At 39.6% G+C, this 24,276-nt stretch overlaps 1 protein-coding gene across 3 annotated transcripts in view; it reads left to right on the top strand.

The window, feature by feature from the left end:
- Positions 1–55: 55 nt before the first annotated feature.
- The window catches only part of PHF21A (PHD finger protein 21A), a 312,010-nt gene continuing 287,789 nt past the window's right edge, over positions 56–24,276 (top strand). For 2 of the 3 annotated variants that reach the window (XM_032775109.2, XM_032775102.2), the window contains exon 1: positions 56–522. The gene's annotated coding sequence lies outside the window, so the exon portion shown is untranslated. Of the gene's footprint in view, positions 523–15,130; positions 15,238–24,276 lie in introns of those variants that run through there. The other variant, XM_032775108.2, reaches the window with a different exon arrangement.

The following is a 24,276-nucleotide window of genomic DNA, read 5'->3' as shown; positions in this document are numbered from 1 at the left end:
CCCCGCTTCAGAGCCGGAGTAGCTGTGAGAGAGCGTGTCGGACGCGCGCAGCGGTAGCTCGGGCGCGCGCCCCAGGCAGGCAGGGAGGCTGGCGGCGGAGTGATCCTGGCGAGTGGGTGCTGCGGCCGGGCCGGGTGAATGGGATTGAAGAAGAGTTCAGCTTCTCGGCTTGTTTTTGTGTCACAGTTTCTCTTCTCCTGCGCCTCTTCTGCTTCGTTCCTTTCTTCCCGTCCGCCCCCTGCTCCCCCCTGCAGGAGGAGCCCCCTGGGGAGAGGGGGAAGGAAAAGGACCTCCCAGAGGAGAGAGAGAAGAGGAGGAGGAGAAGGGAGCAACCTACCATCTTCCACTCCCAGCTTAGATTAAAGAAAGTGAGAGGAGGAGAGAGAGGAGCCCAGAAGAGGGGGACAGGGAGGCCCAGAGGAGCCGCAGCACCTTCCCCCTATGAAGAAGAGCCCTCCCCCTCAGAGAGAGGTCCTGCCAGGGGGACCCCAGCCAGCCACCAGCAGCAGCGCCACCAGCAGGGTGTAGTATCCCACCTTTTGGATTCTCCTCCTCCTCCCTATTCTCTCCTTCTGCTCTTTTCTATGAGTAGCTCTATCCCTCGCCTCCCCCGTGCTTTTCTGTCTGTGTCTCAGGGAGTTGGTTGGGGGAGGGTGGAGGAGAATAGCTGGGGTGTGGGGAGGAGGAGCAGCCTACATAGGACGCTTCAACCAACTTGGAGCTAAGGAGCAACAACTTCAGTGTAAACCCCCCCCCCCCCATCCCAGGCCTCCGACCCCCAAGGGGATAGAGCCCTAGGGGGCCGTGTCCTTTCTCTCGCCCCTGCATGCACTGAACTAAGTTTCTGAGGAGGGGGAGCGAGAGATGGAGGTGGGTGACACATTGGGATTGTGGTGAGGAGCAGGGGGAAGGAGATGACACATTGCACTGGGGATGGGGTGGGGGGAGGGAGGTTTATCCCCTCCTCTCTGGTTTTCTTCAGAATGATTATTTCCAGGCCTTTTGCTGTTGGTTTGATTTTGTTCCCTGTGATGCCGAGAGGGAAGTTTTATTATTATCTTTGAAACGATGCTGCTCTGATTATTGAGAATTTGTAGTAAAGCTGCTACTGCAGTTTTTTTTCCTCTTTAATATGCCTTTGTGGCCAGAGCAGTACTGGGAAAATTCCGTTTCTGCAAGTTGTATTTCAGAAGTATCTCCTGCCCCCCTCGTTCTGGGTCTGCCCTTCTTGCACAGGTACAAAGCTCAGTGGAAGGACACCTCTGGGATTTCACACTCCTACTTTGGCATATATTTGCGATGATTAGAGACGTGTACCTTTTCTCTTCCATTTCTCTCTCTCTCTGTGTAGGAGTGGGGCTGTGTGTGGGACTCTGCCATTTGGTCTAGTCCCGTTGTGCACACTCCTCTCACCACTTCTTTTTCTGTTTGCTTCTTTATTATTCTGAGCTTCACTGTTGATAGGATTTCTTTCTATCTGACCACATTTTTAGCGTGGTGGGTGCTTGCAGGACTGCACTGTTTGATTTTAGATGAATTTATATTGGATCCGCACATGGAGTCGTTCATTCAACTTCTATTCACTTGAGTGTCACAGAATGAGTATGCACTGGTTAGGGTACAAATGTGCTTGAACAGAGTAATTTCCAAGTTCCTAATTCTTTTAATGGGGCATGGTTGCTAGTGGAATGGTGGTTTTTGTTTTCTTTGGTTTATAAATGTCATCACGGTTCAGTCACATGCTAGAATATTCTTTGTTTAGATATCAAAGCGGAGTATCTGTTCAGTATGTCCCCACTTTTTTATTTAAAGTGATGGTGCTCCCCTGCAAGTTTTATACATTTATAATTGTGGATGTGAGGTTCTTTTACTTGATGCTTTTTTAGGCCCAAGGACTGAACTTGACATGAACTTTTGTTCATTTTTCTTAATCTCAGTAGTGACTGGGTTTAAAAATATCCTATTGGGGACAGTAATTGTCATATTGTGACTTGTGTACAGTAGGTCTGAGTGAGGGAAAAATCTGGTATGGGCAGCTTGTGCCCTGGAATCTTAACATTTTAATAATTAGAGAGTGACATTGCTACATTTGCACATTGGTTAGTTGGATGTGTGCAAAAATTTTCTCAGCCTAAGTTCATTCTAATAAAGAATGAATTTATCATCACATTAAGCATATATTACTGTTTCAGAAGGAAAACTAAAGGGCAGCTACCCCAAATGCTTATATTAATGGAGCACTTTTATTAATATCTTAGAATTTTAAGTATCTAATGTGCTTTCTGCTATTTAAAATGTTGGTTTGCTTTTTGCCTTCTACTCAGCTTGGACAATGAAAACAAGTGGTTAGTTTCACTTTTGATTGTAGTCAGTTTCATATTTGAGATTTCTTCATTCTCTAACCCAGAGCTGGTGCTGTTTGGATTTACTATATTGTAGGGGAATGTTTAAATATCAAAAGAAACTTATTTGTCATTAAAATTAATTGAAGAAAAATGGTAATAGTTTTTATAGAAGCTTAATAAAAGCTTAAATTGTTTTTTAAGTTTTGTGTCTTAACCTACTTACCAGTGTTCCTGTAAAGATATAATGCAAAACACAAACAGTGCCCCTTCCCCATCCAACCTACAAACTTTTGAAAGGTCTGTTTTAGGTAAAAATGTGTGAATAGTCCAACATTAACATACTACATATTTAAAACTGTATTTGATTAGCATTTAAGAGCAAGGTCTCCAACCAAAAACTTCACCCACAGCACAACTAGTGTTTTATAAATCCATACTAGTTAAAGTAGTTATTCACCCACATTTTAGTAGAAACTTCACTTTTTTTTTTTTTGTAAATCTGGGAAATGCTTTGATTTCTGAATGAAATTATTAGTTTTCCTGAAGTAAAGAATTTTGTAGTTTAGTAAATATTGTGATAGTTTTAAACATTTATTTTTCCATGGAATTGTTTTTTTCACTTTAAACTTTTGTCTTAGTGAGATGAAAAAATTAGATTCTCGTGTGTGTGCTTATATCTTTTAGGAGTTTGAGCAACTGACAGTAGGGATGTTAAGCAATCCTTTTACGTGATTGGAAAGTTAAAGGTATCCTCACCTTTTGTCACCCTGGAGGTTCTCTTTTTGCACAAGCAAATCTTTGTAAGGTATTATCCAGCAGGAGGTGCTTGTGCTGCAAATGCCTATCAGCACCTGGAAGTCTACATCATACCTGCAACATACTTGAGCTCTATTGATCTGGGCAATGAAGGATATGATTTTACTCCCAAATTTGGGTTATTTAGTTTCATTTAAGAAGTAGCAAGCTTGGTGTACTGATACATAATTAAAGGGAGCCTCTCAAGGTACTTTCCATAATTCAAAATATTTTTACTATTGTCTATGAATAATTAGCCATTGGAAGGTTAATATTTGAAGTCTTTCCTTCTGGTTTTGTTTTTTCCCTGTGCATTTAAGATTATTTATGCATCCTGAACTGGGCTACTCTTGCCAGTTTGTTTTTGTAAGGGTGCAGAAGTCTGCTAGGTTGCTGACATTGACTTTCTTCCCTTTTGGAAATGAAAATATAAAAAGGATTTTATTTTTAAAATGTTTAGAGAGGAGTTGTAGGAAGTCATGGATTTTACAGTTGTGGCTTTTTAATATTTGTATGTTCAGTTTTGGCCATCCAACTTTGACAGTAACTCAAAGTTTTAATGTAGAATTTATAAAGTGTATTCCCCCGCCCCTTAGTGTTGAACTTGCATTTCTATTCATAGTACAGGGCCTGAGTATTTCTTATTCTCTCTATATTCCTATTTTGGGGGTGATATACTGAGAAGTTTTGAAAATGCAAATAGAAATTGTAAACTTTTTGCATATTATTGAACTGATTGGATATGTACAAAACGGATTAGTTTCTTGTTTTAAAAATATAGTTTGTTTTAATTGGGCCCTTGGAGGTTTTGTTGTTTTGTATATTGTAGGAAAGTTCTAATAGTGAAGATATGTCATAATTGTAATTGTTCATGCACTTTGTTTTATAGGGAAGTAACTGTCCTTTAAATATGAAAAAATTGGATCTATTTAACTGTTCCAGAGTATTCTGTATGCTTTGTGCTCTGGGAAACTTTACTTGAATGAAATGAATTAATATCATTGGAATTTGTTTACTACTGGTATTTCTGGTTAAATCTAACATAAATTTTAAAATTTACAGAAGTATCTTATTTAGTATGTTTTGGACACTGGACATTAGATAAACTGCCCTGATGCTTTATTATTCTGTGCATCTTCATGTATATGTCTATAATTAGATATCTTTTTAAACTGTCTACAACTTGGTATGGCCACAGACTATGGAGGAAAGCTTCTTTACAGAATTTAAGATGTGGACATCATCTTTAACTGTTTCCACCAAGACTTAGGTATAAAGGGAAACAGAGAATAATGCTGCAAAGATATATAATTTTTGAGATCCCACAGAATCTAACTACTGGGGCTAGAAAGAGCGCGAGGGATAGCTTAGTGGTTTGAGCATTAGCCTGCTAAACCCAGGGTTGTGTGTTCAGTCCTTGGGGGTGCCATTTAGGGATCTGGGGCAAAAAATCTGTCTGGGGATTGGTCCTGCTTTGAGCAGGGGCTTGGACTAGATGACCTCCTGTGGTCCCTTCCAACTCTGATATTCTAACCTTGTTTTGAAATTTTTCTGTGCCAGGCATGAGGGAACTGTGGGTTTTACCACACAAACCGTTACTTGTACAAATAGTCCCACTGAAATGGGAAATATCTAGTCTCTTCTATAGGTGTGGAGTCACCCTAGAAGAAGGAGCTGGTGTAGTTCCACTGTGTAGAGGGCTGTTCTGTGGGCCTGACCGTGCAGGAGGAGAGGCCCTGATACAGGAGGGAAAATGCAAGAAGATCCATCATTTTATGCATCTTGTCTTCCCCTACCCCCATATGGGGCAGTGTAAGAATCTACTGAGGCTAGTTCTGCCACCTAAGGTCTAGAGGGAAGATTCCTGCCCCTGTGCATGTTCTGAATGCCCCACCAAGTTACTTGTGCCAGAAACTAGGCTCAGGGTTTTTGCTAATACGTTCTACTTACACAAAAGTTTGTAGGATCAAACCATATATTGAGAAGGCGGAACAAGTGTGGTACAAGTTTGTGTGTATTGACTGCAACAGGCAAGACATTTGTGTCCTGTCTTGTTAATACAGGGTGGACTTGAAGATAGTTTTTGTACATGTCGTGCATGTAATAGGTGGTGAAAAGATTAATATGTCAAGTTTGGTCTGGGGTCGAGGAGGGGTTTAACTTGTGTCAGTTATGAAGGTGTAGATTGTGCCTGTAGAAAGTGGGCTTAATTTTGGATGGAGGGTATTAGGAGTACTTTTACATTTCTTTATTTTCCCAATCTTTTTATTTTTTCATGTTATAAGGACTCCTCGAATTTAAAAGTATCTTCTATATGATTCTTGTTACATACTATTGTTACTTGTAACAGATTATTATAACTATTTTATTCTTTGTACATTTGACAACACTTTGTATATTTAGTTTCACCTTTTGTCTGTGTGAGTTTTTGACACAGCAACAGTGGGGAGAAAAATATCTTAAAATACTGAATATGTTAGTACTACAACAATAATTGGCAAGGAGACTTGGGACGTGGGAGCTGAATCAACCACTAATTTATTTGTTTTTAAAATTGACTACAGTTTGAGTTGAATTTATCTCAACTCTAGAATTTCATGGCCTTCAAATTGTTTTAAAACTATATAAAGCTCTTTTAGGTCCCTTATATTCCCCCTTAAATTGTTATACTTAAAGCTTTAACAACATTTTTAGTCTTGAAATTTCTACAAGTTTTTAAATAAAGTTTTTATTAAAAATGGTTCTGTGACACATCTTTGCTTTTGAAGCTTATAATGAATGATGTATTGGTCTCTGTATTTGTTAATATTAATGCAAACCAGTGCAGGATCCCTTGCAGTTTATAATCTCTACAGGAGTCACTAAGTAATCTCTGCCTAGAAGCTCCACACCCTGATGTCTTGACCTATTCCAGACCCTCTCTGCATTCAGACTCACTCTCTCTTTCTCTCCTTTTTTACTTTTTTTCATCTGCTATTGCAAACACCCACTCTTTAGTCAGAGGTAATATGTGGAGGCTGTGTTTCTCAAACTGGATCATGTAACTTAAAAATTAACTCTCTCTCTAAAACTCTTACGTAGATGCTTTCTTAAAAAAAAAAATCGTATGTGTCAGAAGTGTATTTCTGTTTGTGAGTTTATTATAGGCATACGTTTTATTTTAAATTATTATTTCTTAAAATAGCATTTTTTTTCCTGAATAATTTTACATTTCCACACTACTGTGCTTTAGGGATAAAAGGCCACCTTACCAAATTCATTCACTATAAAAATGGCGTTGAATATGCCTTAAATGAAGGACAGGGTGAGTGAGGTAATATCTTTTATTGGACCAACTTCTTTTAGTGAGAAAGAGCTCTTCTTAAGCTGTTCTCCTTATCATGTAATTAGGAATGTGCTCTGAAAACTTTAGCTGGTGTTGCATATTTTTTTGTGGGGGACTATCAAATGCCTGAATGGTTAAAATAGATTGAGGAAGAGGATAGGGTCTAACAGGTTGGAGACTAGGGCTATGATGAGCTAATCTGTATTTGGACTCTATAGGGCTGTGAAAGAGAACTCAAACATAAGAGCCAAAAGATGGGTTTTGTCTTATTATTTTGGCTGCATACAGAATACAAACTCTCTGCTGTTCCTTCTTCCCTTCAAGTCCTGAAAGGCATTGATTCCTCCCCCACTTCCCGCTGGGGATACAAGTATTGTTAACCATGTGCAGCTCTAAAGTAGTGTAAATGCAAGCAAAATAGTAGTTGATTTCTTTAGTCAATTAATTATCAGAGCTTTAAAATTTTAATGAAAACTTCTAAGTAATAACTAATTATTTTCTAATAAACTGGCTGATAGTAACCATGGCAACAGCTGTCTTTGGCCTTATGGACAGTGTTATTGCTGTATTGACGAAGCCTTTAGTTGCTTTTTTAGCTTGTCGCCTGTGTGGGGAAGTTCAGTAGAATGTCTTTCAGGTGACTTCAGCAGCATTGCCAGTCCGTTTGTTGCAGTATGCCGTTGTCTGTCTCTCTCACGTTCCAGAATTTCTTGGCCCTTTTCTGCTGCATGTTTGTGGAGGTGCTGATGATGCCTGACTGCCTGGAAATGCAAGAACTGTGCTATGCCTCTTAGTACAGACTGTACTTGCATTTTTCACTGGTTTTGCAGGGAATATATATATCATAATTCAGAGCTCAAAATAATGACTTCTGGGTTTGGAACACAGTATGATTTTCCTTCCATGATGAGTCCTTCTTAGAACAGGCTGGTAGGGGGAGCTGCCCTTCCCTCTATTGAACTAGAATACGGTGTATGTTTTCAGAGGCCTATACTGAAATACAGCCATTTAATTTTCAGCTATGCTCAACTCCCTTTTTAGAGAAAGGGCAAGCTGCTGTTTCAGTGCATTTTGGTGATTGAGAAAAAGAGTAATATATTTCCAAATAATAAGTAGTAGGCAAGGGAAATACTCCTCTCACAAAAATACTTTTCCCAGTGAAAATCACAAGTGTTGTTATTGAATGTAACAGTCCTGATAAAAATCTGAGTTGTTTAAAAAAATAATGTATGCAAACCAGAGCCTTTTCTATAGATTTTAATCTAGACAACTGCTGCTTTTTTTAGTTATTGGTGAGTTTAGTGATGATGATGTTGAAATCTGTGTTCATCTTAAATTTGATTGATATAATGAATAATGTTGACTTTGGTATAATGTACTTCAGGATCTCTGTGTGATATGTATATATGATACTGTAAAATGAGATGGTCAAAATATGCCCCCTAGAGATGTGTATTACAGCCTACATCTGGCCTCATCTTAACTAAGAATAGGGCTTATCATGGAGGCTACAGGTCCCAGTATACAGAGCTTTATTTTTATTTTAGCAGCCTGCTAGATAAAGATGAACCATTGCATGCTGGGATCTGTAGTTTTCATGAGCCAAACTTTCATGTTCATGATAACGGCTTGTGAACACAGCTATACTTTATGTAAACTAGATATGGTCCTCAGGCTCCCAGCAAGCTGCTTAAGTGGCCCTTAGTTGAGCAGTTTGGAAATCCTTGGTGTTCATATTATGCAGTAGAAATACTCTTTATTTACAAGTTCCTTGTAACCTCCAGTTAAGTAGTTTGTTTAGAGAACAGTAGTTGTTAGAAGACTTCTTTCTGCATGGAGAAGAATTATATAATTAAGTGCACTAATATACTACTTGATTTGTGATTGTAAAGGATACTAATTGTGATTCTTGAGAGTTTTTTACATGTTTCAGAGTAATTCTAATGTAATGGATGTATAACATTTGGCACCAAAAGTCTTTACTCATCTGCTACCAATATTATTTCCTCCTTCTAAATTAAAGCATTGTAGCTGTGTGGCTTGTACTGCTATAGTTTAAGGTGAATTGAAAGGCTTTTTGCCTGCCAAGATATGACTTCAGTGCTCTGTGTTTGAGGTCCAGTGATACCATAACTAACCTCTAAAACAGAGCAGAAAAGTGCTTTCCTTTCACTGCTTTAGGGGTTAGTGATGTCATTAGCTGTTACCAGGGAAACACAGAACCCTGAATTCAGGTTTTTGGCAGGTAAGAGAAGGATTAAATTATGTTCAGATATTTTGATTTCAAGTGTCTTTGAGCATTGCTCTTCATTCCTAACATAGGGAGAGTTCCCACTGAAGTCAGTGGAAGTCTTGCCTGAGTAAGGACTGCAGAATCAATGAATTAATTGTAACTCTTACAAATATATTGGGCCAATTTAATCTCTTGCATACCTTGATAGGCTTCAGTGGAGTTAAACCAGAGATGAATTTGGTTCAGTTTGTTAATGAATGATATAAATTTGTTCCTTGTCCAAGGTCTTGCTCACCAAATTTGATACAGAAATTAATTGATGTCTAAATTTTTGCTTTAAGTAAACAAACTGTTTTAACTCTTTAGTTATACAAGTATTTAGAGAGAACACCTTTTTGTTATATAATTTGTTCTTAGTGGTTTATTTTAAAAGTCAAAGCAGTTGTGAAGTTATGCAAGAGCAAAAAATCTGAAATCAGTGGTTGAAGAAATAAGTTAAAATATTTAAGGCCTCTGTCATGGTTCCTTCCCCACTCTGAACTTTAGGGTACAGACGTGGGGACCTGGGTGAGAACCTTTAAGCTTAATTACCAGCTTAGATCTGGTTTTGCTGCCATCACCCAAATTATTTGAGTTTTTTGGGAAACTCTGTCTACCTCTATCTCCCTCCCAAGTACTATCACCTTTCCCTGGGTAGCCTTGAGAGACTCCTCCACCAGTTCCCTGGTGAACACCGATCCAAACCCTTGGATCTTAAAACAAGGAAAAATCAATCAGGTTCTTAAAAAGAAGGTTTTAATTAAAGACGGAAAGGTAAAAATCATCTCTGTAAAATCAGGATGGAAAATAACGTTACAGGGTAATCAGATTCAAAGAGCCCAGAGGAACCCCCCTAGCCTTAGTTTCAAAGTTACAGCAAATAGAGGTAAAATCCTCTCAGCAAAAAGGAACTCTTACAAGTTGAGAAAACAAAGATAAACCTAATGTGCCTTGCCTGGTTGTTACTTACAAGTTTGAAATATGAGAGACTGGTTCAGAAGATTTGGAGAGCGTGGATTGATGTCTAGTCCCTCTTAGTCCGAAGATCGAACAACCCCCAAAACAAAGAGCACACAAATACAAGCCTTCCCTCCACCAAGATTTGAAAGTATCATGTCCCCTTATTGGTCCTTTGGGTCAGGTATCAGCCAGGTTACATCAGCTTCTGAACCCTTTACAGGTAAAAGGATTTTGGTGTCTCTGGCCAGGAGGGATTTTATAGTATTGTACACAGGAGGGCTGTTAGCCTTCCCTTCATAGTTATGACAGCCCCAATCCTCCAAAACCTTATATTTGTACTTGACTTAAACATGTGAGTAGTCCTACTGAAATCAGTAAGAAAACTCAACATACTTAAACTTCAGCATGTGTACGTTTTTGCTGGATGAGGGCCTTAGGTGTTTAATCTTGGAAAGTGGCTTCTGAGCATATGCAGTAATTAGTTTGAATACAGGTCCTTATGGTAAAAATGTTTCCTCTGATTCACCGAGCAAATCTAGTTGTCCGTATGATCTCCTTATACATGTGCGGAATGTTGGAGCTCTGCTATGAAGATCTGAGAGGGAATTTTATCTGGAGTACACAGTATTTGAATATATATTTGCATAACCGCTATCAAAATAGTAACTCTCTCTTCTACCCATTATATGCATTTCAAAATATTTTAAATATTTAGATGGTAATTAGCTCCTTTTGATGTATGAAGTTTGTTTTTTCAGAGCTGGTGTATTGTGTATATTAAGCATTTTATTTCTGGTGGTTGTCTTTTAAAACTCATCTACAAAAAAGGAAATAAATATAGAAATTTGTTTAAATAATGCCTTGTATGTAGACATAATGAGTTGCAACTAGTTAGTCATAGCTTTCTCTAAATATGTTCTGTATCCACACACAACATAGTTAATGCACTGTTAGTAACTGCGTCAGCTAACCATGTGTCATCCTTGCCAGAAGCATGCTCTGTAATGACCTAGTTACAGGAAGATGACCATTATTGTGCTGTAAGGGTGAAACCCCTAATTGTTCCTATGTATCTGGGTAGGCTGGACCTCTTTCCTAGCTCTTTGTATGGTTGGACATCTCAGAGGGCATTGCCAAACATGTTGCTGGTGCTGCTCTATGTGCGTATCTTCCAAAGACTCTAACCCTGCTGAGGTAGTATGTGATAGTTGCCCTATTTACCCAGAATGCACTGATAAATATACTGTTAGAGAGCGCGATAAATGTGGATGTACAGATATACATGATACATAGTTGTGTTGTGAAAAAAGCTGGTCTGTAGGTCTATCCTGTCTTGTAACAAGGTTGGATAAATGTGTCATGACTTGGAGTGAAATCCTGGCCCTACTGAAGTCAATGCCATTGTGTACAATATGCCATTGACTTCAGTGGGGTCAGGTTTTCACACTGTTCACAAAAACATAATTGGACCTAGTGCGTAAGGGTAAGAGTGAAACTTCACTAGGCAGTGTGGTCTAATGGATGGATCACTGGGCTGGGACTCAGGAGGCCTGGGTTCTGTTCCTGTCTCTGCCATTGGCCTGTTGGGTGGCCTTAGTTAAGTCACTTAATCTCACTGTGTCTCAGTTTCCCCTTCTGTAAAACTAGGATAATGATACTAACCTTGTTTTTGGAAAGCACTTTGAGATCTACTGGCAAAAAGCACTATATAAGAGCTAGATGATATTAAAGGGTTTTTTGCTTTAACTGACCAAAGAAAATAGCCAGAAATTAATCACTGTGGTGACTAAGCTATAGGATTGATATAATCTCTAACCTCTCTTGCTGGTACAACAGAAAGGTTTAAATACAAATGCTCAACCTTAACTTTTGAATAAGTGGTCAATTTTTAACAGCACTGTAAACATATCTTTCTGTAACTTTAAAAAAAAGGAACCTGAAAGGCTCAGGGGACTGGTAGTGAGATATGAAGCCTTAAACTGGTTTGAATCCAGTTTAAGTTCATAATAAACAAAATTTCTTACAATTTCACAACTGTGGCCTCGCCTACACTACGCATTTAAAACGATTTTAGCAGCGTTAAACTGATTTAACGCTGAAACCGTCCACGCAACGAGGCCCTTTATATCGATATAAAGGGCTCTTTAAACTGGTTTCTGTACTCCTCCCTGACGAGAGGAGTAGTGCTGAAATCGGTATTACCGTATCGGATTAGGGTTAGTGTGGCCGCAAATCGACGGTATTGGCCTTCAGGCGGTATCCCACAGTGCACCATTGTGACCACTCTAGACAGCAATCTGAACTCGGATGCACTGGCCAGGTAGACAGGAAAAGCCCCGCAACTGTTGAATTTATTTCCTGTTTGCCGCTGAAGCTTCTGTTCAGACACGGTGGTGATGCAGTCCAAATCCAAAAAGAGTCGCAATGGACCGCGGCGAGATACTGGATCTGACCGCTGTATGGGGAACATCTGTTCTTTGTCATGAGCTCCGTTACAGAATGACGTTCCAAATAAAGCAAGCATTGAAAAAATCTCCAGGCTATGATACAGAGTCCACAGCCAGTGCGTTGACAAGCGTAACGGGAAAGCCAAAGAATCAAAATGGGCGGCTCATTGGAGGAAGGGACGCCGGGTAACTGAGGGACTCCAGCTATCAGACAGTCTCAAAAAGTATTTGCGTGTCTTGGCTGGAGCTCCATGCCTGTAGGGGTCAAACATTGTCTGGTTGGTTCAGGGTATGCCTTAATTTACCCCCTTTTTCCCCCATGAAAGAAACAGGGGAAAAAAAACGTTTTGACTTTTTTTCAATGTCACCCTATTCTACTGCAGCTGCTGGTAGAGCGCGATGCTTGCGGCATGAATAGCCAGCACCCTCTTCCCTCCCTCCCCGGTGGCAGATGGTACAAATGATGCTATCCGTCGTCGTCTATCCCGTGAGTGCCTCTGCTGGCCTCATGGTGAGGTGCCGGGGCGCCCTGGGATAAAAATAGATGACTCTCGTCATTCCCAGGTAGATGGTATTGAATGGCTGGTAATGTCTTCACATAGACAACAGGGGCTGAGCTCATCCAGCCCCCCCTTTCATGGCTTAAAAAGATTCTGTACTGCCTGGGACTATGATAGCAGCGGGATGTCTGGGCTCTCCCCCCCGCACCGATGTAATGTCCTGCTGGACATATTGATAGCAGTTGGGAGCTTCTTCCCCCTCATTTTATCTACTAACAAGGTCAGTGTTTCTTATTTCCTGCATTCTATACATTACTCACACCACAAATTGGGGGGGGACACTGCAAACGTTTAGGCCGCAGAGGGTGAAGGGAGCAAGGAAGCCTTGGTGGGGTTGTTGCAGAGGCCGCTCCCTAAGAATGGCATGTAGCTCTTGTTTCTGTGGGATCTGAACGGAGAGCTGTGCTCTCTGGTTACAACCTGATTCTGTAGTACACTTGCCCCCATATTCTAGGCAGGATGACTTATTTTTTAGATACCATAAAGGAGGATGACTCGGAGTCCAATTCCCATTTTTTTCTTTGCGCCCCCGGCCAACCTCTCGCCAGAGGCTCCCATGACAGCAGCAGATGGTTACAGAATGACTTGATTAACCGTCATCTCATCGTCAAATTACCAGTGGCATGGCAGACGGTACAGAACACTGATAACCCTCTGCTGTCTTGGAAAGGCAAATGATAATGTGCTGTTAGCGCTCCAGTACCGCGTCTGTTAGCAACATCCAGTAGACATACGGTGACATTAAAAAAAAAAAAAAGGCTGAACAGGCTCCATGGTTGCCGTGCCAGGGCAATCCAGGGAAAAAGGGCGCGAAATGATTGTCTGCCACTGCTTTCACGGAGGAAGGAATGAGTGACGACATTTACCCAGAGTCACCCGTGACACTGTTTTTGCACCATCATGCTTTGGGGTCTCAACCCAGAATTCCAATGGGTGGGGGAGACTGCGGGAACTGTGAGATGGCTACGGGATAGCTACCCACAGTGCAACGTTCCAGAAATTGATGCTAGCCTTGGACCATGGACGCACACCACCGAATTAATCTGCTTAGTGTGGCCGCATGCACTCGACTTTATACAATCTGTTTTACAAAACTGGTTTATGTAAAATCGGAATAATCCCGTAGTGTAGACATGCCCTGTGTGGTCTCTGTGAATTGAGATGGTGATACCAATCCTGTTCCTATAGACATCTGTTTTTGTCTTATAAATTCACTATCATATTTGGTATTAATTGGCCCTCTTGTTGGCATTCTCTGAAATCTTCAGAGAGACCAAAAATGAAAGGATCTGGCAAACAGAACTCCCCCTTTATCCCATAGAGAGGATGTCTCCAGATTAAGGCTGAAATGAGTTAGAATAATGAACTACTTCTGTCCATTCAGTACTTGTCCTTTGGGTCACTAGAGCTTGAGTCCTGAAGTGAATTCTGTGTAGGTGGAAATTTGTATCCCACAGAGCCCTATTGACTTCCCTTGAGTAGAGTCCTAGAGCAAGGGAACTCATTGCAGGATCAGAGCTTAAGGTTTCAGTTTTAAGGGCTACTGATTGCCATGTTTTACCAGATCACTTCAAACTCAAATTAAACAAAACTCCTTCCCCTGCTTCAAATATTTCTCATTGTTTATATAACAATTTTGCCATAGCTTGAAATTTGAGAAGTTTTTGCTGTGTTGTTACAGAGTCTGTTCATGGATGCCTGATTATTGATGTAGAAATTTTATAGAAAAAGAAAAAGTATTTAAGTACTGTAATTATTATACTGAAATACAGTTGTTTTAGCAAATCAAATTTTAGACATGTTGGACAGTTACTTTAAATGTTAAATTGAAGGTGGTTCCTGTTTAGAGGTTAATAACAGTATCCTCTTGGCCTCAGAGTTGATTAGCTCATGATAAGACTATTACTGTGTTAATAGGAAGTTGTTATACTGACATTTTAAATTAAATATTGAAATTGTAAATGAAGAGAAAAAGCTGTTTAAATACAAACTAAAGTTGCTGTCAAACTGCTGAAAGGAAAATGTTTTTAAGTTAAAAAAAGACCCTTTTGGACCTTTCTTTTCACAGCTTCTTAACTCCTGTAATTTCCCTTCTTCCTTCCCCCGCCCCGCTTTTTTGTAATCCTTTACCCATTTTCCTCATCTCCTCACTGCAGGTCATCAGGGTTTTTGTCCCAAAAATAAATGTTCTAATTTGTTTACAGTTAGCCAAATATATCCCTGGCATAATTAGTGACTTCAGCGTGCTACATAAGGGGTAACTTTGTCTCATTGTTTTTAAGAATTGAGGTTCATGTGGTCCTTGCATGAGCAAAGGGATGAAAATCTGTCAGATCTCTGCTTATGGCCATAGAAGATGTTGTTGGATAGATAGCACTTCATTGTCTGTCTTCACCAGGCCCGGCAGAAGTTAGTCCTCAGGGGTCCGTCTCTGTGGCTATGGAAGGGATGGACCAAAGGTCAGGAGAGGTTAGGGATGGAAGATGGATGTTCTCCATACACTTTGCTGTCTTTCCCTCACCTCTCTAACAAGGTTAAGTATTCCATTAAAAAAAATTAACACTCACAGTACCATTATTAACTTTTGTGTTTACTTGCTCTGCCATGTTGCCCCTTCCTGCCTTGTTGGGCTTCTAGGAACAGTGGACAGTAAGAACTATGTCACTTTTTAGGGACTAAAACTTATTATATTGTGGGAAGGGCGCTTGCCCTTGCTTTCTTTGTGGGACCTTTTCACAGCAGTTTCCAGTCCCCTATGTGACTTTTTTCCTGCCATGTAATGATCAATCTGAATTGTGAGGGGTTGATATTCTTCCAGTATAAACAATGTCAGAGAAAAGTCTCGAACTGTAGGCAGTGAAAGATGCAAAGAAAGAGGTGAAAGAAGGGAATGAAATATTTCAGTGATTTGTAGTGTGGTTTTTTTTTTTTGTTTATAAACATCATTTTAGAAGTGGAATTGGTCCGTTTAAAACTTTTTCGTAGTTTTTTCTTTTTTCGTGTAAAATGTGGAATTTTTCTGCTCCCTGCGACTTTGTTGGTAGTACAGATCTTTAACATCTGAGTGGATCAGTCAATCTGTACAACAAGATTATAACAGCCATTCAGAACAGAGAGGTGTGCATGATAATTTTATTGGTAAATGGCCATACAGTGACTGTTCAAATATATTATCTATAATAATCAGAGAGCAGGGAATTGCAGAACTGGAAAGTGGCATTTTGGACACTTTTGCTGTATGAATAACAAACAATGAAAATGTCCATATCTACCTCAGTTGTACAGCAGTCTTGCACGCTGGCTGTGAATTCCATTTAATTTCACTTTACACAAACTAAAATTGTACACTTATGCAATTTCTTATAATCTGATTGGAATAAGTGTTCCCATTACATATTTTATAATGTTTGCAAATCTCTCTGCTCATATTGGCTAATAATGGCCATCAGAAAAAAAATTTGCATTAGTAACTGTACAGTTACAGCAGAACCTCCATTATGAACAACTTGGGAATGGAGGTTATTTGTAACTCTGAAATGTTTGTAACTCTGAACAAAACATTATGGTGGTTCTTCAAGAAGTTTTACAACTGAACATTGACTTAATACAGCTTTGAAACTTTAGTATGCGGAAGAAAAATGCTGCTTTTAACTATCTTAATTTAAACGAGGCAAACACCGTAACAGTTTCCTTACTTTATCAATTTTTAAAAAACTTTCCCTTTATTTTTTTAGTAGTTTACATTTAACACAATATTACATAGCATTTGCTTATTTATTTATTTTATTTTCTGGTCTCTGCTGCCTGATTACATACTTCTGGTTCCGAATGAGATGTGTGGTTGGCCTATCAGTTTTTAACTCTGGTGTTCGTATCTCTGAGATTCGTTCTACTCTATTTAAATCCCTCCTGCTGGCTAGTTGCTACTCTCAGAACTCCCAGTCTGTATGTCCACAATAAATGTGGCCACCCAAGCTTTTGATGCCTTCTTCATCTAATCCCAGATACTACATTAAAAGGATGAATTACTTGTATAGAGGGAGGAGAGAGCTAAACCTTCCTTAAAGTCCTTCCAGGGAGGAATAGTAGTAGGGAGATAGAGGGAAGGCCCAAACTGAGGTGGGTAAGTATGCTTGTGGGCATATGGGATCTGGTAATTTTGAGAGCAATAACTAGTCAGAGCATGGGGGGAGGGGAGGGAGAGGACAGAGAGCACAGTACAGTATAATAAAAATTTAGTATGTTCCTTGTTGGTTAATAACAACATATCCGGAGTTGCTCATAATATTATATATATTCAAAAGACTTTACAAAGTTTGGGTTAGACTGACAGCTGATGTAAATATGCTTAGCTCCATTCAGATCAATTGAGTTAGTCTGATTTTCATCACTTGAGAATATGGCCCATTATTTTATTCTGTGAGGGAAGTAGACAGCTAAATATTATCCCATGTTATAGATTAGGGGGCTGAGAGAGAAGGAAAATGACTTGCTCAAGATCAGAGTAAATCAGTTGCAGACCTAGAACTAGAACACAGGCCTCCTTGATTTTTTTGCTTAATTCAGTAGAATTCTGCCTCCTATAGTTTTTGATAGCCTTGAATATGGTTACCTTCTGAACAGGAACTTCCCAAATTATGTAGTTACTGAGCATTACTGTACAAACAAACTCTGCCCCACAGAAGTTTATAGTCTTATAAGACACAGAATGTACAGTTCAGACATACGAATATATTGGGTGGTTGTTCATTCTTGAAGTCCTGCAGATTTGTTTTTCTTTAACTTGTATTTGGTGAGTTATCACTAGAATGATGGGGTGAAATGTGCTTTCAAGCAGGGATTTGAATGAGGAAAGGGAGGTTGTTTGGGGCACAAAGAAATGAGGAAATGGGTACTAAATGTAGGATGTGCACCAAAGAACCGTGAAATATTCAGGTTACATAGATCATAGGGAAGCACTAGCCCCATTATAGTTAAGATTAATAAACATTCAAATTAGGACATGTAAAAATTAAGGTTTCATGCTCAACCTTAACTGCTCTTATATGTGTGCATTATGATACAATCTTTCATTGCATCATCAGGTACTGTTTCTTATATAAGGATAATGGTAACGTAGCTGCACTTGGACAACGAACACAGCCTTCCTTTGGTTCAGTTCAGAGAATGGTGCAGTTACATATAAAGCTAATTTAATTTCACGATCAGATGTACTGTGTCATCCAGTCTTCCCTATTATTCTGTGTTTTATCGTCTACTAGGTTGTTTGAAGCATAGTTTACTAGATACTTTTCACAGTATTCAGTTACAGGAGTACCTATCTGTGTGTACACACAAGGGGGCAGGGTTTTTTTAAATTTTATTTTTATTGTTTTAGGGGACAAAATTAAGGTTAAGGATTTTTGCTTTCTGACTTCTGAATAAAGCTTGACATAATGAGCACTAAATGAGGCAGTGTGTAATAAGTGGCCTGCTGTGTTTGATCCTTAGTAAAGTTAGCTTTATTCTCTGCCATATAAAAAAGTTACATTGAGAACTTTGTAAAGTGAAGCATTCAGAAATCAAGAAATGGCAAAGCTATAAGTACATGTACAATCTTAACTCTTTTTCCCTTGTGAGGATACATTATGATCTGTAATTACATGATCTTATGCTATTAGTTCTCATTTTGTTCACTGTGCTGGTTGGATGATGTGCAGTAATTGAATTGGGATAAATGTATTCTTAAATAACTTAGAGAAAAAGTTGAGATGAAAGATGCAGAGTCAGCTAAAAGTGAAAAATACATTTTTGCACGTTACATTGTAATTTGTATCTATATATCTCTGGATATTAGTCATTGACCAGGACCCCCGGTACTCTGCATGATACAAACACAGAACAAAAAGATGGCCTCTTCCCAGAAGACATTAGATTGATAAGGAAACAGTATACGCAATATATTGATTTCCATCACAGAATAATATAACACTTCAATTATGACCTTGATATCAGCAAGTACTCAGTTGGTGTGTACAGGTTAAAATGTGCAGTGTGTTATGTGATTACAGGGCTAGCATAAGATTGTAAATACGGTTTTGTATTGTATTGTGAGAGGAAATTTAGTTTGATGTATGTAGTGTTTATTTATCGGTTGGAGACAGAAGAAAGTTCCCTGTGATGTGAGTCTGCTACTCTAAGTGGAAATAGTTTGCATGAGCATTAGAGTATGGTGGTGAATGTCCCCTAATTTTATACCTTTTTAGGGTTCGTGTTAGGGAGTAGGGCAGGGTGATGTTACACTTGAAGTTTAATTCCTTTTAAACTGAGTTTTAAGTGTACAGAATACAATACATAAAAATAAGCTACATAGTGCTTAATAGGTCCATCTGAGACAGGCAACTGCCGTATTATATATGTGCCGACCTGGGATGATGTAGACACATACATAGTATGCCTATGGTACACAGTGTCAGTTTGCGCTTTTGCCACTTTATCTGACAATTACTTGGCATTAGGGCTGCTGATTAATTGCAGTTAACTTACACGATTAACTCAAAAAAATTAATTGCGATTAATTGCACTGTTAAAGAATAGAATGCAAATTGAAATTTATTAAATATTTTTGGATGTTTTTCTTCATTTTCAAATATATCTATTTCAGTTACGGTGCAGAATACAAAGTGTACAGTGCTCACTTTTTATATTTTTATGACAAATATTTGCACTGTAAGAATGGTAAAAAATTATTTTTCAATTCACCGCAAACAAATACTGTAGTACAATCTCTTTATCATAAAAGTGCAGTTTACAAATGTAGATTTTTTTTCTTACATAACTGCACTCAAAAACAAAACAATGTAAAACTTCAGAGCCTACAAGTCCACTCAGTCCTACTTCTTGTTCAGCCAATCCCTAAGAGAAACAAGTTGGTTTACATTTACAGGAGCTAATGCTGCCAACTTCTTGTTTACAATGTCACCTGAAAGTGAGAACAGCCATTCACATAGTGCAGTTGTAGCTGGCATTGCAATGTGACATGCCATATGCACTAAAGATTCATATGCTCCTTCATGTTTCAGCCATTGTTCCAGAGGAGATGTTTCCATGCTGATGATGCTGGTTTTTTTTTTTGGCTTTTTTTTTTTTTTGGAGCATTAATTAAATCAGTGACTGAACTCCTTGGAGAAGTCTATGTCTTCTGTTCTGTTTAACCTGCATTCTGTCATATATTTCATGTTATAGCAGTCTCAAATGATGACTCAGCACAGATTTGTTTTAAGAACACTTTCACTGCAGATTTGACAAAATGCGAAGAAGATACCAGTGTGCAATTTCTAAAGATAGCTATAGCACTCGACCCAAAATTTAAGAATCTGAAGTGTCTTCCAAAATCTGAGAAGGATCAGGCATGGAGCATGCTTTTTAGAAGTCTTAAAAGAGCAACACTCTGATGTGGAAACTACGGAACCCAAACCATCAAAAAAAAGAAAATCAACTTCCTGCTGGTGGCATCTGACTCAGATGATGAAAATGAACATGTGTTGGTCCACACTGTTTTGGATTGTTAGTGAGCAGAACACGTCATCAGCATGGACGCGTGTCCTCTGGAATGATGGTTGAAGCATGAAGGGACATGAATCTTTAGCGCATCTGGCATGTAAATATCTTGCAATGCTGGCTACAACAGTGCCATGCGAATGCCTGTTCTCACTTTCAGGTGACATAGTAAACAAGAAGTAGGCAGCATTATCTTCTGCAAAAGTAAATAAATGTGTCTGAGCGATTGGCTGAACAAGGACTTGTAGGCTCTAAAGTTTTACGTTGTTTTATTTTTGAATGCAGATTTTTATTGTACATAATTCTACATTTGTAAGTTCAGCGTTCATGATAAAGAGATTGCACTACATTACATGTAGTAGGTGAATTGAAAAATACTTTTTCTTGTTTTTACAGTGCAAATATTTATAATAATACAAAATGAGCACTGTACACTTTGTATTCTGTTATAATTGAAATCATTATATTTGAAAATGTAGAAAACATTCAAAAATGTTTAAATAAATGGTATTCTGTTATTAACAGTGTGATTAATTGCAATTAATTTTTTTTAATCACTTGACAGCTCTACTTGGCATACACATTTTTGAGAAGATTTTCTCTTACAGTGGGCATGATACAATTTTATAGAACAATGAATGGTACAAAAAAGGAAAATCAGGTACACTTATTTTATCCTCCTTAGTGGTACAAGAACAAAGACACAGCCATTGAAATTGAAAGGCAACAAATTTAAAGTTTGTATAAAATTATTTTCTTTTACTGTCAGTAATTTTGTGAAACTCCCTACTACAATATTATTGAGGCAAGGAACTTAATAAGATTCAAGCAAGGTTTAGATAACCTGAATAACAAGAATAGCCTCAGTTATACAAGATAAACATTTTAAGGGATATAAACCCATATGCTTCATGACATAAGGCAACCAGTGCCTTGAGCTGGAAGAAATTTTAACTGTAGGCATGTTTGTGAATAATTTTTTTGTGGGGGAAAGCCTGTGCTTTTTGAAGAATTTTATGTTGACCACTGTCAGACAGGAGAGATTGGATCAGAGGGACCAACTAGTTAAATCCAGTGTGGTGGTTTCATTGTTCCTGGAGTTGTAATACAATAGAACCTCAGAGTTGCAAACACATAGGGAATGGAAAAGCAGCAAAGAGTCCTGTGGCACCTTATAGACTAACAGACGTATTGGGGCATGAACTTTCGTGGGTGAATACCCACTTCATTGCTATGGTTGTTCTTTCAGAAGTTTTACAACTGAACTTGATTTAATACAGGTTTGAAACTTTATATGCAGAAGAAAAATGCTGCTTTTAACCATCTTAATTTAAATGAAACAAGCCCAGAAACAGTTTCCTTTCCTGTCAAATCTTTTTTGTTTTAACGTTCCCTTTATTTTTTTAGTAGTTTACATTTAACACAGTCCTGTACTTTATTTGCCTTTTTTGTCTTTGCTGCTGCCTGATCGCGTACTTCCAGTTCCAAATGATGTGTGTGGTTGATTGATTGGTAAGTTTTTAACTCTGGTGTTAAATACTCTGCAATTCTACTGTAGTTCTGTTGAAATTGTTACATTTGCAGCAGTTTCTTCACAGACTTGGAGAATACCAACTGCAATGCATTAGTGATACATTGTGTTATACAGATATGAATATATGTCAGGGGTGGCCAAACTAATTGACCCTTTGAGCTGCATATGACAGTCTTCAGAATTTCAAGAGTTGGGATGCACCTGCTGGCGCTCAGAGCGTCAGCCTGGGGGGCGGCTTCAGGGCCTCAGTCCTGTGGGAGGCGCCTGCCCAGGCTCGGGGCGTCAGCCCCACTCCTACTGAAGCCCCGAGCCCCATCAGGTGCATCCTGTGGGGCTGAAGTCCTGAGACACATCTCCCTCCTGGGCAGAAGCCTCTAGACCCACCACCCCACTGCAGGGCAGAAGCCCTGAGCTCCCCCACCTGTCTGGTAGATGGAGAATGGGGGGAGTGCATCGGGGAGGGCTCCACGAGCTGCACTTTAACTGTAAAAGAGCTGAATGTAGCTCATGAGCCATGGTTTGGCCATTCCTGGTATATGTTCTCAATGTGTTGTAAAATGGCTGACGCCTGAGTTGCGTTGCACTTATGGTTTTGTATGTGTTGCTTACATCTACACAGCTTCACGTTAGCATTTTTCCTGAATGCCTTTTTCAAGAGCTGGGAACTTTAACAAATAGTATAAATTCAGTCTGTATTATTGTAATCCCTCCAGTACTATGTTTCTTCTTCTAGTGATATCTGTATATTCCCACTTATAGGATTGATGGTTCCTGGGATTGAGCTGTGGAATATTCTTGATAAGTGTCTATTGGGGGTCTTCTCTCCTCCTCCCTTTGTGGAGGATTCAGATGGTCTAAAAGGGGCCCAAGCTGCCCTTCAGTTCCTTCTTAACAGCCAAAGGTGCAGCAAGCTTATACTGCATGCAGTACCCTTGATGCTTGCTTTGTTGATCTTTCCTTTTCTTCTGCCCTTTCAGGGCTGTTTAGTTTTAGTTTTTAAGTTTAATTTAAAAGAACAAATCAAAAATGTAAAAGCAGCAGAGAATCCTGTGGCACCTTATAGACTAACAGATGTTTTGGAGCGTGAGCTTTCGTGGGTGAATACCCACTTCGTCAGACGCAGGTAATGGAAATGTCCAGGGGCAGGTATATATATGCTAGCAAGCAAGCTAGAGATAACGAGGTTAGTTCAATCAGGGAGGATGGGGCCCTGTTCTAGCAGTAGAGGTGTGAAAACCAAGGGAGGAGAAACTGGTTCTGTAATTGGCAAGCCATTCACAGTCTTTGTTTAGTCAAGTTTGACTGACAATACTATATCTCCAAATCAAAGTGGCACTGCTATCGGGCAACCGCATGGCCCACAATATGCCAATATTTTTATGGCTGACTGGAACAACGCTTCCTCAGCTCTCGTCCACTCAACGACCCTGTCTCTACCTATTGCTACACTGATGACATCTTCATCTTTTCTGGACCACGGAAGGAGACTCTAGAAAAATTCCACCACGATTGGTCAAACAACTTTCCCACCACCATCAACCTCAGCCTGGACACAATTCTACACAGGGAGGTCCACTTTCCCTAGACAACCACGGTGCAATATAACGTGATGGTCACATTACACCACCCTATATCGCAAACCTACGACCGCTGTGCCTACCTTCATGCCTCCAGCTTCCATCCCGGGCACCATCACATGTCCTTGTCTACGGCCAAGCACTGAGATACAACCGCATCGCTCTAACCCTCAGACAGACCGCAACACTACCAAATCCCGACCAAGCCATTCTCAAACGACAATACCCCCACAAAGGAAATTAGAAACAGAATCAACAGAGCAGACGTGTAACCCAGAAGCCTCCTATGCAAGGACAAACCCAAGAAAGAAAACGCAACAAGGACTCCCAACTGGCCTCACATACAGCCCCAGCTAAAACCCTCAAGCATCACAGGGATCTGACAACCGCATCCTGAAATGATACCACACTTCACAGGTTTGGTGGCAGGCCAATCCTTGCCTCACAGACAACCTGCCAACTGCAACGTATTCTCACCAGGCAACTGCCACACGCTACCACCAGCAAATCTACCTAGGAATCAATCCATGCAACAAACCTCAATGCCAACTCGGCCCACATATCTACACTAAGCGACACCATCACAAGGAACCAACCAGATCAGTCACGAACCACACTGGTTCTATTTCATCTGCACGCCACACAATGTAATATAACGCCATCATATGCCAGCAATGCCGCTCTGCTGTGTACACTGGACCAGAACTGGACAGTCACTACGGAAAGGATAAATGACACAATCAGATATCAGGAATGGCAATATACAAAAACCTGTAGGAGAGCACTTCAACCTCCCTGGCACACTAATAGCAGACCTTAAGGCTGGCCGATGCCTGCAGCAGAAAAAACTTCAGGACCAGAGACTTAAGAGAAAACTGCTGAAGCCTTCGTTCATTTGCAAATTTGACACCATCAGCTCTTG

Source organism: Chelonoidis abingdonii, chromosome 4, assembly GCF_003597395.2.
Source record: "Chelonoidis abingdonii isolate Lonesome George chromosome 4, CheloAbing_2.0, whole genome shotgun sequence".
NCBI lineage: Eukaryota > Metazoa > Chordata > Testudines > Testudinidae > Chelonoidis > Chelonoidis abingdonii.
This window is presented reverse-complemented; position numbering and strand designations above follow the sequence as displayed.